Source organism: Podarcis bocagei, assembly GCF_964188305.1.
Source record: "Podarcis bocagei genome assembly, chromosome: 4".
Lineage (NCBI taxonomy): Eukaryota > Metazoa > Chordata > Lepidosauria > Squamata > Lacertidae > Podarcis > Podarcis bocagei.
Window position 1 is genome coordinate 76,100,491 of NC_138128.1, and position 14,318 is coordinate 76,114,808.

At 39.5% G+C, this 14,318-nt stretch overlaps 1 long non-coding RNA gene across 1 annotated transcript; it reads left to right on the plus strand.

The window, feature by feature from the left end:
• The first annotated feature begins 6,521 nt into the window (after window positions 1-6,521).
• Window positions 6,522-11,675, plus strand: LOC308585383. Its single transcript, XR_014007355.1, has 3 exons — window positions 6,522-6,842; window positions 7,685-7,786; window positions 11,471-11,675. It is a non-coding gene; the product is annotated as an uncharacterized lncRNA (long non-coding RNA).
• The last annotated feature ends 2,643 nt before the right edge of the window (window positions 11,676-14,318 follow it).

The following is a 14,318-nucleotide window of genomic DNA, read 5'->3' on the forward strand; positions in this document are numbered from 1 at the left end:
CAGAACCTCATCCATGGGAAACATGGGAGGCAAAAGATTTTTCATGCATGCAATGACAGAACTTACTAGATTCACAAATGCTTGCTAAAACGTTTTAAACTCATATAACTATTGTGTTATCCAGCATCACAGACTAGTATACTGAATGCTGTGCATGGTACATATTCATCATATGAAACTTCAGATATCTTTGAGGCTCAGGTACCAAATCTGAATTTATTCATTTACTGGATTTAAAAATATAATAATATTCTCATTCATTAACCCAAAAAATGGGGGGGGGGAGCATAGAGCCAAAACATACCATTTTTCCAGAGGCATGTGGAATGAAAAGTCTTCATGTAATTAGAAGGCATATTATGTTGTAGAATGCCAATTTAAATTTCAACTGTATGGATTAAAACAAAATACTGACAAGTGTCACTCGCCCTGACTGAATACCTTTCACAAACTTAAGCAGATGGCAACACTCTGGATTGTAAGTACAGTAAGCCCGCAACCTACACTCACTTTAGTTATGCCAACGCTACCTTACGTGGGCAACCAACCAACCAACCAATAAATAACGAAGAAAAATGCAGGGGAAATAAGGGGAAATCAACAACAGAAGGGGACTGGAGAGCAGGAAACAACAGTTGGCAATCCCATCAGCCACTGCACTCATTTTCCACCAATGGTTGGTGTGGTAGAGGTAAAAGTGAGTAGAGCAATATATGAGCATTCTACTTTTGTGTAGTAGGCTAGTTTTTACATCCACTCACAAAACTGAGTGTTTCCAATAGGTGCTACATGCTGACTCCTAGTGCCAGTGAAGCCTCTGACATCAGTTGACTTCAGGCCTCTTCAGCATGTGGAAGAGCTAAAATATGGCAGTTTCTCAGTCCCTCCTCTTGTACTGCAGTGATAATTATAAACAGCTCAAGGATCGCATGCAGGTAGCAGAAAGATTAAGCTGCCAGTGACACAACAGATGTGAGAAACGCACAGGTTTTCACTGAACGTCCGTGAGCATGCTCCAAGTAAAGTTAAATTCAAAGAAGCTTCCATACATCAACTAATATCGACAGGGTTATGAATGGCGATTATGAGACTCAATGTCACAGGACAGTTTAAGTGACAGGTAAAAAAGTAAGGTGAAAAGATCTGTGCTATATTTTTTAACCAAAAATGTGCAATCTCATTTATAAAGATGAGCAAGAAGTATTTCCAGCTGTAAATATATTCATTGAATACATCTTGATTTAGAACTTGAACTGCTTGGATTGCTATGTGTCAGCTCCTTGCTGTCAATCACACAGCTTTATAGAACCGTGCTATATGATTGATACAGCTTGATGCAACATATCAAAACTGTACAAAATAAATAAAACTGGGGCGCATATGTTAAAACTGAAAGAGGTGAAACATGCTTATTTTATAAAGTGAAGTGAACTTTTTTTCATTTAACAATAGGAAGGTTGAAGAACTAAAAGCATGAAGATGAATTTGGAGCCAAGGGAGTCTGTAGGAATTACTGTGGCTGATTAACCTGAAAGAGGGCTATAAGCAACAAAGAATATAGACTGCATTATGGAACAGTAACTCCTCAGTCAAATATAGCCTCCAAGAAGCCACCAGGCCCAGGAGCAGCCTACTTAGAAGCATCTGGTGAGGAAACTATGTATTCCAGAGCAAAATTTACAAGCAGGCTACTTTGAAGGGTGTCATAATCTCGTTGCTGGGCAACAACTTGCAGAGTTCAGTGGAGGGAGAGGCCAGCCAACCAGGAGTGTCTCTGAGGTGTACTTGCCTGGAGGCAGAGTCATCATCCAAAGTCAGATCCAGTCTTAGGGTCGGGCACACAGCAATCTGCATGGTCAGATGGTCCAGGGGTCAGGAAATCCGATGATCAGAGGGTCAAGGGTCAAGACTAGCAGGAAGCTAGTCAAAATAAGGTCAAAATAAAGACAATTCAAGACAAAGACAAATTTTTGGGAAGATACCAGGAGGACCTGCAGAAGGGGACTGTAAACCCAATTGCAGAACAAAGGAGAGTATTAGATATTTTGAATCTTTCGTTTGGACAAAAACCACCACCATCAGAAGAAGAGCAACAACTTGGAGCTGTTGGAGGAGTCTCTGAAAAATAACAAGATGGCGCTGCAATTCCTAAGCTGGAATTGTAATGGGCTCAATGGGCCTTTGAGAAGAAGACAAGTATTTCACATTTTGAACAGAGAACAACTGGATTTGATATGTCTACAAGAAACCCACATAACCAGAGCTCACAGGAGATTACTTACAAATAAAAGACTAGGACAAGAATTTATCTCATCAGATAAAGTAAAAAAAAGAGGAGTTGTGATATATGTGAAAGAGAAATGGACTCCAAAAATGATGTTTAAAGATGAACAAGGGAGATATCTGGCAGTAGAGATACAAGTACAAGGAGAAAAACTTTTAGTTGTTGGAATCTATGCACCAAATGAAGGCAAATCTGACTTCTTTAAGAGACTTCATGAAACCCTGACGGACTATTTGGATTATAATATGATAATCATGGGAGACATGAATGGTGTGGTCTCCACTAACATGGACAAGGCACAAAGACTAACAGTTACTAAGGAAGGGAGACTTCCTAGGACCTTTTTTGAAATGACGGAAAACATGGACTTGATAGACATATGGAGAACAAGGAACCCTCTGGAGAGAGAGGGAACCTTTTTCTCCCAAGCAATGATGACCTGGACCAGAATTGACCAAATTTGGATTACTAGTGGTATGGCTCCATTGATTAAGAAGGTGGAAATCTGCCCAAAAACTTGCTCCGACCATAACGCCGTGAAGATGGAGATGAAACTTACAACAACTGGTCAATTTAGATGGAGAATGAATGACACCCTCTTTCGAGATAAGGAGATCCTTATGAAGGCCCAAAAAACTTTAAAAGACTATTTTGAAATAAATTTGAGGGCCGATGTGGAGAAAAGAGTGATCTGGGACGCAAGTAAAGCGGTGATGCGAGGTTTCTTGATTCAACAAAACTCAATAAAGAGGAAAAAACAAAATGAGAAAAAAGAAAAGATTTTGGAAAAGATAAAGGAAGGAGAGAAAAAATTAAGAACAAAACCAAAGTCCCAGGAGATTTTAAGAGAGATTAAGTTATATCAAACACAATATATGGAATTGATGAACCAAGAGATTGAATGGAAGATAAAGCAAATGAAACAAAAGACATTCGAATCAGCAAATAAATGTGGCAAACTTCTGGCATGGCAACTGAAGAAAAGGCAGAAATTAAATACAGTTACAAGCCTAGAAGTGGATGGGAAAAATATATCTAAACCCAATGAAATCAGAAATTGCTTTTTGAGTTATTTCAAAAAACTTTATACTCAAGGCCCGCGAAACGAAGAAGATATAGATAAATTCCTTGATAAATATGGATTACAAAAAATCTCTCATCAAAGTAAGATGGATCTGAACCAGAGAATAACAGAACAAGAGATAGAGGCTGCCATTCAGAATATGCAACTGGGCAAATCTCCAGGACCAGATGGACTGACTTCCAGATACTACAAATCGCTGAAGGAATGGTTGATTCAACCACTAAAAGAAGTTTGCAATGAGATCCTTGAGGGAAAAAAGGCACCTGAATCGTGGAAAGAAGCATATATTTCACTCATACCAAAGACAGAGACTGAAAAGACCCAATTGAAGAACTACCGCCCAATATCACTACTTAATGTGGATTACAAAATTTTTGCAGACATTTTGGCAAAAAGATTTAAAAAAGTGCTGATGGAGAAGATTCATAAGGACCAAGCAGGCTTTCTCCCAAAAAGACACCTAGCAGACAATGTAAGGAATATAATAGATATTTTGGAAAAGCTAGAGGTGAATATAAACACTAAAGCAGTATTGATTTTTGTGGACGCGGAGAAAGCCTTTGACAATATTTCTTGGAGTTTTATGATAAAGAATCTTCATGGGATGGGGGTAGGCCAAGGTTTTGAGAATGGTATGGAGGCAATATACTCTGAACAAAAAGCTAAGTTGATTGTAAATAATGTAATAACTGAGGAACTTAAGATAGAAAAAGGAACACGACAGGGGTGCCCAATTTCTCCATTACTCTTCATTTCAGTTTTGGAGGTGTTGCTGAATATGATTAGAAATGACCAGCAGGTTAAGGGAGTGCAGGTCGGAGCTAAACAGTATAAGTTAAGAGCATTTGCAGATGACCTAGTATTGACTTTGCAAGAGCCAAACACTAGTACGAAAAGGGTCTTAGAAATAATCCAACTGTTTGGCCAGGTGGCTGGATTTAAGTTGAATAAACAAAAAACCAAAGTTCTAGGAAAAAACTTAACAGATATGGAAAAAGAGGAATTCCAAGAGGAGACAGGGTTGATGGTGGTTAAGAAGGTTAAATACCTAGGGGTTTATTTGACATCCAAAAATGTGAATTTGTACAAGGATAACTATGAAAAATGTTGGTCAGAGATTAAAAAAGATCTAGAAATATGGTCAAATTTGAAATTGTCAATGTTAGGCCGAATTGCAGTGATTAAAATGAATGTATTGCCTAGAATGTTATTTTTGTTCCAGACCTTGCAGATTCTGGATAAGATGGAATGTTTCAAGAGGTGGCAGAAAGATATTTCGAAATTTGTCTGGCAGGGCAAAAAGCCCAGAATCAAATTTAAAATATTGACAGATGCTAAAGAAAGAGGGGGTTTTGCCTTGCCGGACTTGAAATTGTACTATGAGGCAGCAGCATTTTGCTGGCTGAAAGAATGGATGCTCCTCGAAAACACAGACATCTTAGATCTGGAAGGCTTCAACAATGCTTTTGGTTGGCATGCATATCTATGGTATGATAAAATCAATAGTGCCTTTAAAAATCATATTGTTAGAAAAGCATTGTTCAATGTTTGGATAAGATATAAAGATCTGTTGGAAAACAAAACCCCTAGATGGGTGTCACCAGTGGAGGCCAAGGCAGTGAAGAAACTCAATATGGAGGTCGGATGGCCGAAGTATTGGGAAATTTTGGAACAGGATGGAGATAAGTTCAAATTACAAAGTCATGAGAAATTGAAACATAAGGTACAAAATTGGTTTCAATATCATCAAATAATGGAATTTTTCAAACAGGATAGGAAAATTGGCTTCCAGATGGAAAAATCAAAACTAGAAACTGAATTGTTAGAACCCAGTACTAAGAATTTATCTAGAATGTATAACTTGTTGCTGAAATGGAATACACAGGATGAAACAGTCAAATCAGCTATGATTAAGTGGGCACAGGATGTTGGTCATAACATTATGTCAGCTGACTGGGAAGGGTTATGGAACACCGCTATCAAATTTACGGCATGTAATGCCTTAAAGGAAAATATTATGAAAATGGTATACAGGTGGTACATGACCCCAGTCAAGCTGGCAAAAATTTATCATTTGCCCGATAACAAATGTTGGAAATGTAAAGAGACTGAAGGTACCTTCTACCACCTTTGGTGGACATGCCCGAAGATTAAGGCTTTCTGGGAAATGATCTATAATGAAATGAAAAAGGTACTTAAATGTACCTTTCCTAAAAAACCAGAGGCCTTTCTCCTGGGCATTGTCGGCCAATTGGTGTCAAAGAGGGATAGAACTTTCTTTATGTACGCTACAACAGCAGCAAGAATACTTATCGCGAAGTATTGGAAGACACAAGATCTACCCACTCTGGAAGAATGGCAGATGAAAGTGATGGACTATATGACATTGGCCGAGATGACAGGCAGAATCCGCGATCAACGAATAGAGACGGTGGAAGAAGAATGGAGAAAATTTAAAAGCTATCTTAAGGACTACTATAAACTTAATGAATGTTAAAGTGTTCTGGTTTTCAGAAACAAAGGGATACAGTGATATAAGGTCAGAATATAGAGAGGACTACGATGACAGAGGCGGAGAGTAACAATAGGGAGTTGCTATAAAATTATGGACACTGGGATGCAGAAAGGGGGGGTATGGGGAAGTCCGAGAAAAGAGGTTTATGAAAATAGGTGATGAAACTATACATGTATGTTTGTTCTTTTAAGTGTTTGTTTGTTGTTTAAAACTTTGTAAAACCAATAAAAATTTTTATAAAAAAAAAAAAGACTAGCAGGAAGCAGCAAGGTAGGACCAGGAAATACAAGCACTGTTACTGGCATCTGACTGCTGCTGGAAGCTCTGCTTAAGAAGGCTGTAGCCAGCTGGTCCTTATCCGTGTCTTCTCCTCAGTGTCCTTGAAGGCTGATCAGTTGCAGGTGGGAGTCACTCCACCTTCTCCCCCTTCAGACAGGCAAAGCTGACTCCTGGCCCCATGACAGAGGGCTAGAGGTTGAGATGTTGGTCCATCTCACACTTCTCAAAGTGGCCTCCAGGAACATGAATGGTCAACCAGAGGACTATACCATATGAAAGAGAGAATGCATTGGACCCAGAGAATGCCCACAGAAGGTGGCAGGGGGAAGCCAACTTTCCTTATTCCCATCTATGCCCCCTGATCCTGCCCCTTTACAAAGTCTCTCCCAAATGTTAGAAGACCTTGCAGAATAGGGAGGCATGCAGCACAGAGGTTGAGAGAAAAGGGGATTCCTGAAAACCAGGCAATGCCAGCTTCTGCAAGCAGGGACGCTGGTCACAGAAGGTGCCTCTGCCTGATTTGGGGGGAGGGATATTGTGTGTCGACAGGAATGTTTGTCCCGATGCGTATCAGCTGGTATCTGCAACAACGGCAAAAGCAACAAATCTGCTTCCACATGTGAGTGCCATTTGCCAGAGCGGGCATCTGTCTACAGCATTTCATATGCTTCAACTTCATGGTGAGTGTGGGTGCCTTTCAAGTCATATCTCCTACAATGCAGGTTCCTTGCTGTTAATGTATTCAGATTTTAAAGACCCTTACATATGAAGTGTAACTCTGTGCAAACTCAAAGCCAGGTAGGAGTGGTCCCAGAGGAGTGAGGAAAGTCACATGTGTGCAATTTAGTTTCCAACTTCAAAGCAGGTTCCAATTCTTAAACTTCATAGAGGGCTTAATTTGCGAGGAAAAACCTGAGGCACCAGATTTATATGAGCTGATTATAAATTGCCCTTAATCTTATGCACATATATACTGGCAACACAGTGCTTGGAAGAGAAAAACAACAGTGCTGTCTGTGGCTATAAACTCAAGATGGGCAGACGAGGAAAGAAAATGATATTGAGTGACCACCTGGTAATTTCACTTCAACAGTAGTTTATTTGGTCTTTCATTTATTTGCAATTTGCCAACAAAATACTTCCCCCAAAGGCCCAAAATGTGCATCAGTTTTTAAAACAGACTTTTTATATATTTTAACTCCCCTTTAGCTGGCCAGGCTCAAAAACAAACACACAATTATTTTTTTAAATGCCCTTAGATATTTTGTGTGTGTGTGGTTTCTCTGCTTTGTTTGTGATTAATCTACTGTTCATCCATCCCGGTTCAGAAAGTTTTCATTGCTGCTTTGTTTGCAACTATTACATTTTGCATTGTTCTCTCATAATATCTTTGGTTTAATATTTGGCCTTATAGTTCTGAACCAGCCCTGCAGGATGGGCAGATTAAGACTAGGATGGTCTGTCCTTTAGGCTAATGGGTTCCAACTGATTATTGAATGCCTTTGGGTTTGTTTTCCAGTAGGCAGAGCATTGGAAAGAAGCATTCTATTGCAGCTTGGCTTTGATATGTGTGCTGCACAAAACTGTTTGTCTGGTTTGCTAGTGTGTCCATGGGCCCAAAAAGGTTGGTAACCCCTGAGTTTATCAGTGCTACATTGCCTTTCACCTATCATACAAACAGATGGAGCTCATTTTATCCCATTTGTTTCCTCCACAGACATGTTTACATACAAGTACATGAGCACAGGCCAGCCTTCACTAGCCTGGTGTGCTCCAGATATTGTTGGACTATAATTCTCACCATTCCTGACTGTTGGCCATGTTTGCTTGGGCTGATGGGATCTGTAGTCAACAATATCTGGAACATACAGGTTGGGGAATGCTGGCATAGACAGACTCCAAAGAAAAGGACACAAATTTGTACTGCTAAATTCAAGATTCTAACCGATTTTCATGTTTGCATATTTGACTGTGCATCATTCTTTTCATGCATTTATTTGCTTTTTGCTACAACTATTCTAATTTCATACATTGGTTGCTTGGATATTATTATTTTTTTACACCTGGAAGAAAATTCATGAGCTACATTCTTATAGCTAACCAAGCTTTTCCTCTTTAGCTGCACAATTCCGAAAGGAACAATTCGCCGTTAAATGGGTTCATCATTTCTTTTGTGTCTTCCTATGCATCACGTTTAGATACATTCCCCAAGATATGCAGGCATTCAGCCATGCTTTGCAATATGTCCTTGCAGCAGGGATATTTCATTTAGGCAAGAGGAAGAGAGGGAATAAAATCCTTGACTAGAATTTTGCTATTTTTTCTTTTAATGTTAAATTTAATTCAATCTCTCTCTATGCTACCTCCCATGTAATCTAAATAGTTTTCTAGCTGAAAGTATCTTCCCCCCCCCTCCACGAATGGCAAGATTAATAGCCCAGTAAGTTGTGTGTTGGAGCAGTAGTTTGTTTGAGTTATTTTCTTCATACACATGGGCTACAAATGCAGTGCCTCCACGTGCTTCTTTTCCAGAACAAGGGACACATTAATGTGATATATTTTAGCACTATAGTCTTGTCTCTTTCTCTCCCCTATCCCACCCCACTCCTAAATGATCTTAAATCTGTTTGCCTAGATCAAATGGGAAGGAGAATGTTGCACTCGGTTTCTTCAGCTCCTTCCCCATTCCTCCTCCTGACAGTGCAAGGCTTGGCCATGCCATGCCCACAGGAGGCAGAGATGTGTCTGTCTTCTAAATGGCAATTCCTTGGAGAGACTATCCATTATTAGTACATGTAGAGGACAGTAATTGGAATCCCATGTGATTAGAAAAGCACTAACAGCATTTGCTAAAGATTCCCACGCAACCTCAACTGTCATGTGTGTTCCTGATGGCCAGTCTCCCAACAAGAATTGCCATTTTATCTCCTATTCACCAGCCTTTTAAATGTTTCAGTACAAAACCTACTATGTTACACACAGATTTTATTTCTGCAACAGCGTATCTTTTTAGTGGTTTCCCATATTCTCTTCTCCGCTTTGTTCTTTTGCATATACAGCTTTTCTCTATATACATACTTTTACTTTTTCTCTTTTCCTTGGGTTCAAGGGGGGCGGGGGAGAGACACCTGGTGTGTTATAGAATCTTGTGCCACAATTTGAAGAACCTGCTGTGAGTGGAAATGACTAAGACCATGTGGTTCATTTCCAACACAGCAGGTGTCATGAGAAAAGCAAAATGGGAGCCTGGTGCTTCCCCTCACATTCCAGCCTTTGGAGCCAGTTGGTAGCAGACAACCATTGTTAACAGCCTAAACCACCCAGTGAAAAGAGAAGGTCACATCTTTTCCGACTTAAACGTGAATCTGTGCTGGGGCAAATTGCAGACTGATGCCACACAAACTGAGCTCAGTATACTGTTTTCAAACATTTCATTGCTAACACATCTAGATTTCCAATTATACTCCATTCAGCTCACCGTAACCCAATAACTCACGTAGGAAGGTGGGAATATCACAAGCAAGCAGCATACACAAATACTATTCTTTTACAGAAGCAACGAATCTAAGGTATATTAGACCTCAAGAAAGACACCAGAATGCTAGCCAGTTGCTAGTTACTATATATAGCAGGCATGGGGAACCTGTGGTTCCGTGGATCTTGTTGAATTCCAAGTTCAACTTCCATCAGCCCCAGCCAGCATAGTCAGGGATTATAGGAATTGTAGCCAGCAATATCTGGAAACCCACATTTTCCCCATTACTATAGAAATAATTCACAAGTACCATGTTGCTTGAAGAGAAAGGGAGTTATGCAATAAACATAATTGTAATATTCTTGCATTACACAGTTCTCATGCACTTCTTACAAAATAGCCCCATGACCAAAGTTCTCCAGAAGAGCCACAATCCAAGGATTTCAAACATCTGTGGACTCAAAACACACACAGAGGTGAAACTAGGAAAGGCTACCTTATAGATCCTAAGATTTATCAGCGCTATTCTAGGCTGTATTTGTAGAACCCATACTACTGATTAAGTGCTTGTATGATCTTTGTTCTGAAAGTCATTTAAGATTCTTTTCATCAAGTCAGATTAGATGGTGGATATGGTTGCTGAATAGACCTACAGCACATATGCCTTTTTCAAAGTTCTCTGTTTCCCGATTAGTCAAAACCAATTTATCCAATTAGCCCCTTATCGTACAACCACATCAACGTCTATATTCATATCTCCCCGCTTCTGTGTTGACTACAGCAGTATTGAAATTAAGTCTAATTAAGCAGACTTATGGATTCTCACTAATGGCTCTGTATATGTATAAGTACATGTTCCCCATAGCTATTTGTTCAAGGAACTCTTCATATCATTTAACTCACTTCAATTATGCATATTATAGCTCGCCTACTGATGATTTTGCATAATTATTTTTTAAATATAAGTAAATGTGACCTGCAGGATTTTCAATATTAACTTAAGATTTTAAGATATTGGTTTGGCATGCAATTTGGTTTCCGTTCTTTGAGTTGGAGATCCCCGTGAAGTTTAATTTTAAAATTGTATGATTGGACAAGGTCAGGAAGCAGATGATATGACGACGGATCATTCTTAAATACATATTTCCAGTATATTAAATGTGCATCCAGATGATTATGTTGTAAGCCACTTTGATAACTTATTTTACCAGGAGGGCAAAAAGTATTGAAGAAAATAAATTTTAATATATCTAAATGCAGTCTTCTTATACTGAACTAAATGATGCTGCTGCCATGAGTCCAGCTGAAGTTTGCATGGCAGAATCAATAAGGATGCTTGCCTGCTTACTACCTGCCACAAATAGAGGCAACTATGTGAAGACAATCGTCTTCCTGTTAAAACCAGATGGATTCAAGGGAAACCACAGCTTGTGTTTGAAACTGTATGAAAATGCTTGGTCAGAAAACTAATCTAAGTGCCTCTTTCCAGCACCAATTAGGGCTGCTTCCCACCCACTCCCGCCCCATTTGTTGATAGAGGAGCTTTGCTTTTAACAGCTACATGGCAGATGAGAAATTAAACAGGAGGGAACTTTGCCTATAGTTGAAACACTGTTTAATTCTCCTATGCCACTGTGAACAGCACAGAGTCTCTATCAGGAAAACAGTGGCAACCATAGGACTGAAAACCACAGAAGAGAGTGATGCCATCCAAAAGCGATGTGAATAAAGATTTTATTCTCTTTTTCTGCAAGATATTCCCCTGAAAGGCTATATATGTGCATTGGGGATTTGAATATTTCTGTTAACTTTCTGTTGTGTTGTTTTTTGTAGGGCCAGCATGTGTGAGGTAAGAATCAAGAAATTGCTCATCCTCTCCTTCTGATACCTGTACAAATTGCATCAGAATTACAATGGTAACATGAAAAGGAGCCACTGCTCAGGTCTTTTACAGAATAGCTGCAAGGTAACATGTAGACTACAATGTACTCTTTTCAGCAATATCATGTTTCTGAAATGTAGGTCAGTTTTATTAATAAAATGGAGTACTGGAAATTAAATGTTCTTCTGATAAAAAAATACCAGGTTGCCATAGAGCACCTAAGAAGGTTCAGCCCTTTGTTCTGCTAGTCAGTTCGGCTCTTCTACATAAGTTTTTCAAAAGTAAATCTTCAAGCACAACCCTATCCTTGATTTATAACTTCTTGATGAGGATAGCGTAGCTGTAGTGGTGGAGCCACTGGTATGATGATGAGATGGATCTATGCTGGCATAACCAGGGTGAAACATTGATGCAAGAGTAGCATGACAAGACTGGCATATAGGGGAACAGTTTGGAGCAGTTTCCCAAACTTGGGTCCCCAGCTGATTATGGACTATAATTCCCATCATCCCTGGTCACTGATCCTGCTAGCTAGGGGTGATGAGTTGGTAGTCCAAAAACACCTGGAGACCCAAGTTTGGGAAACCCTAGTTTAGAGGGTTGCAGATGAGGCAAGGAAGCAAGGGACTTAGGAGGAATCCAAAGCTCATTCAGAGGTTGGGTCCTAGCCTCAATTATGGCATAATGCTATTCCAGAAAAGAAGACAACTTTAAGTTAAACACACCTTTTGAAGCTAAAAATCCAGACTGATTGCCCCTTGCCTCCTTTCTCTCAAAAGCCACAACAGAAGATAGAATTCAGACCTACTCTGACCTAGTCATGCCATACCAACAATGGAATAGATGTCTTAGCCATAGGATACACACCTCAGATGTCAATTCATGTGATAATAACAACCTGTCACAATGTTTAAAGAACTCAGATTGTACAAGCAGGAAATTGGGTGAAAACACACTTTGTCCAGGACTTTTTTTTTTTTTTTAAGTAGCTGTTCTGATCCAGGAGCTGACTCTAGTAGAGAAAGGTGAAACAATGTAGAAGTGGCTGAAATATTCAGAACAAGCGGTTCCACGGGGAGCCGGACCAAGTGAAGAATGCTGCATTAGAAACAGACTATCCCTGACAAAGTCTTTAAAAAGGCTGCCACTCAATCCAGAAAGTTATCTCCAGCATGCAGTGGGTAAAGTTCCTCTGTTTAACGGGGACTTCCTATACGTGCTTAGGGCAAAGACTCTGGTTTGCTGGGACTTCTGGGCTAGCAGCCTCAAGGTCAGAGAGCATCAATGCAACTTTCTCAGGTCACAGATGTGTTGGCAGAATAGCCTCATCATTCTCAAGGGCCACAAAATGAAGAGGATATAGATAAATTCCTTAATAAATATGGATTACAAAAAATCTCTCATCAAAGCAAGGTGGATTTAAACCAGAGAATAACAGAACAAGAGATAGAGGGTGCCATTCAAGACATGCAACTGGGCAAATCTCCAGGGCCAGATGGACTGACTTCCAGATATTACAAATCTTTGAAGGAGTGGTTGGTTTATCCGTTAAAGGAAGTCTGTAACGAGATTTTAGAGGGGAAAAAGGCACCAGAATCGTGGAAAGAAGCGTATATTTCACTCATACCAAAGACAGAGACTGAAAAGACTCAACTTAAGAACTACCGCCCAATATCATTACTTAATGTGGATTACAAAATTTTTGCACACATTTTGGCAAAAAGATTTAAAAGAGTGTTGATGGAGAAGATTCATAGGGATCAAGCAGGCTTTCTCCCAAAAAGGCACCTATCAGACAATGTAAGGAATATAATAGACATTTTGGAATTGCTAGAGGTGAAAATAAACACTAAAGCAGTGCTGATCTTTGTGGACGCGGAGAAAGCCTTTGACAATATTTCTTGGAGTTTTATGAAAAAGAATCTTCATGGGATGGGGGTAGGCCAAGGATTTGAGAACGGTATGGGTGCGATATACTCTGAACAAAAAGCCAAGCTGATTGTAAATAATGTGATAACTGAGGAACTTAAGATAGAAAAAGGAACACGACAGGGATGCCCAATTTCCCCATTGCTCTTTATTTCTGTCCTGCAGGTGTTGCTGAATATGATTAGAAATGACCAGCAGGTTAAAGGTGTACAGGTCGGAGCTAAACATTATAAGTTAAGGGCATTCGCAGATGACTTAGTATTGACCCTACAAGAGCCAAACACTAGTACGAGAAGGGTGTTGGAGATAATTCAACAATTTGGCCAGGTAGCTGGATTCAAACTGAACAAACAAAAAACTAAAGTCTTAGGAAAAAATTTGACAGTCATGGAGAAGGAGAAATTTCAAGAAGAGACAGGTTTGACAGTGGTCAAGAAGGTGAAATACCGAGGGGTTTATTTGACATCTAAAAATTTGAATTTGTATAAGGACAACTATGAAAAATGCTGGTTAGAAATTAAAAAAGATCTGGAAATATGGTCAAATTTGAAACTGTCAATGTTAGGCCGAATTGCAGTTATTAAGATGAATGTATTGCCTAGAATGTTATTTTTGTTTCAAACCTTACAGATTCTTGACAAGATGGACTGTTTCAAGAGGTGGCAGAAGGATATTTCGAAATTTGTCTGGCAGGGCAAAAAGCCCAGAATTAAATTCAAGATACTGACAGATGCCAAAGAAAGAGGGGGATTTGCCCTGCCGGATTTAAAATTGTACTATGAAGCAGCTGCGTTTTGCTGGCTGAAAGAGTGGATGCTCCTCGAGAACACAGACATGCTGGATTTGGAAGGGTTTAATAATGCATTTGGT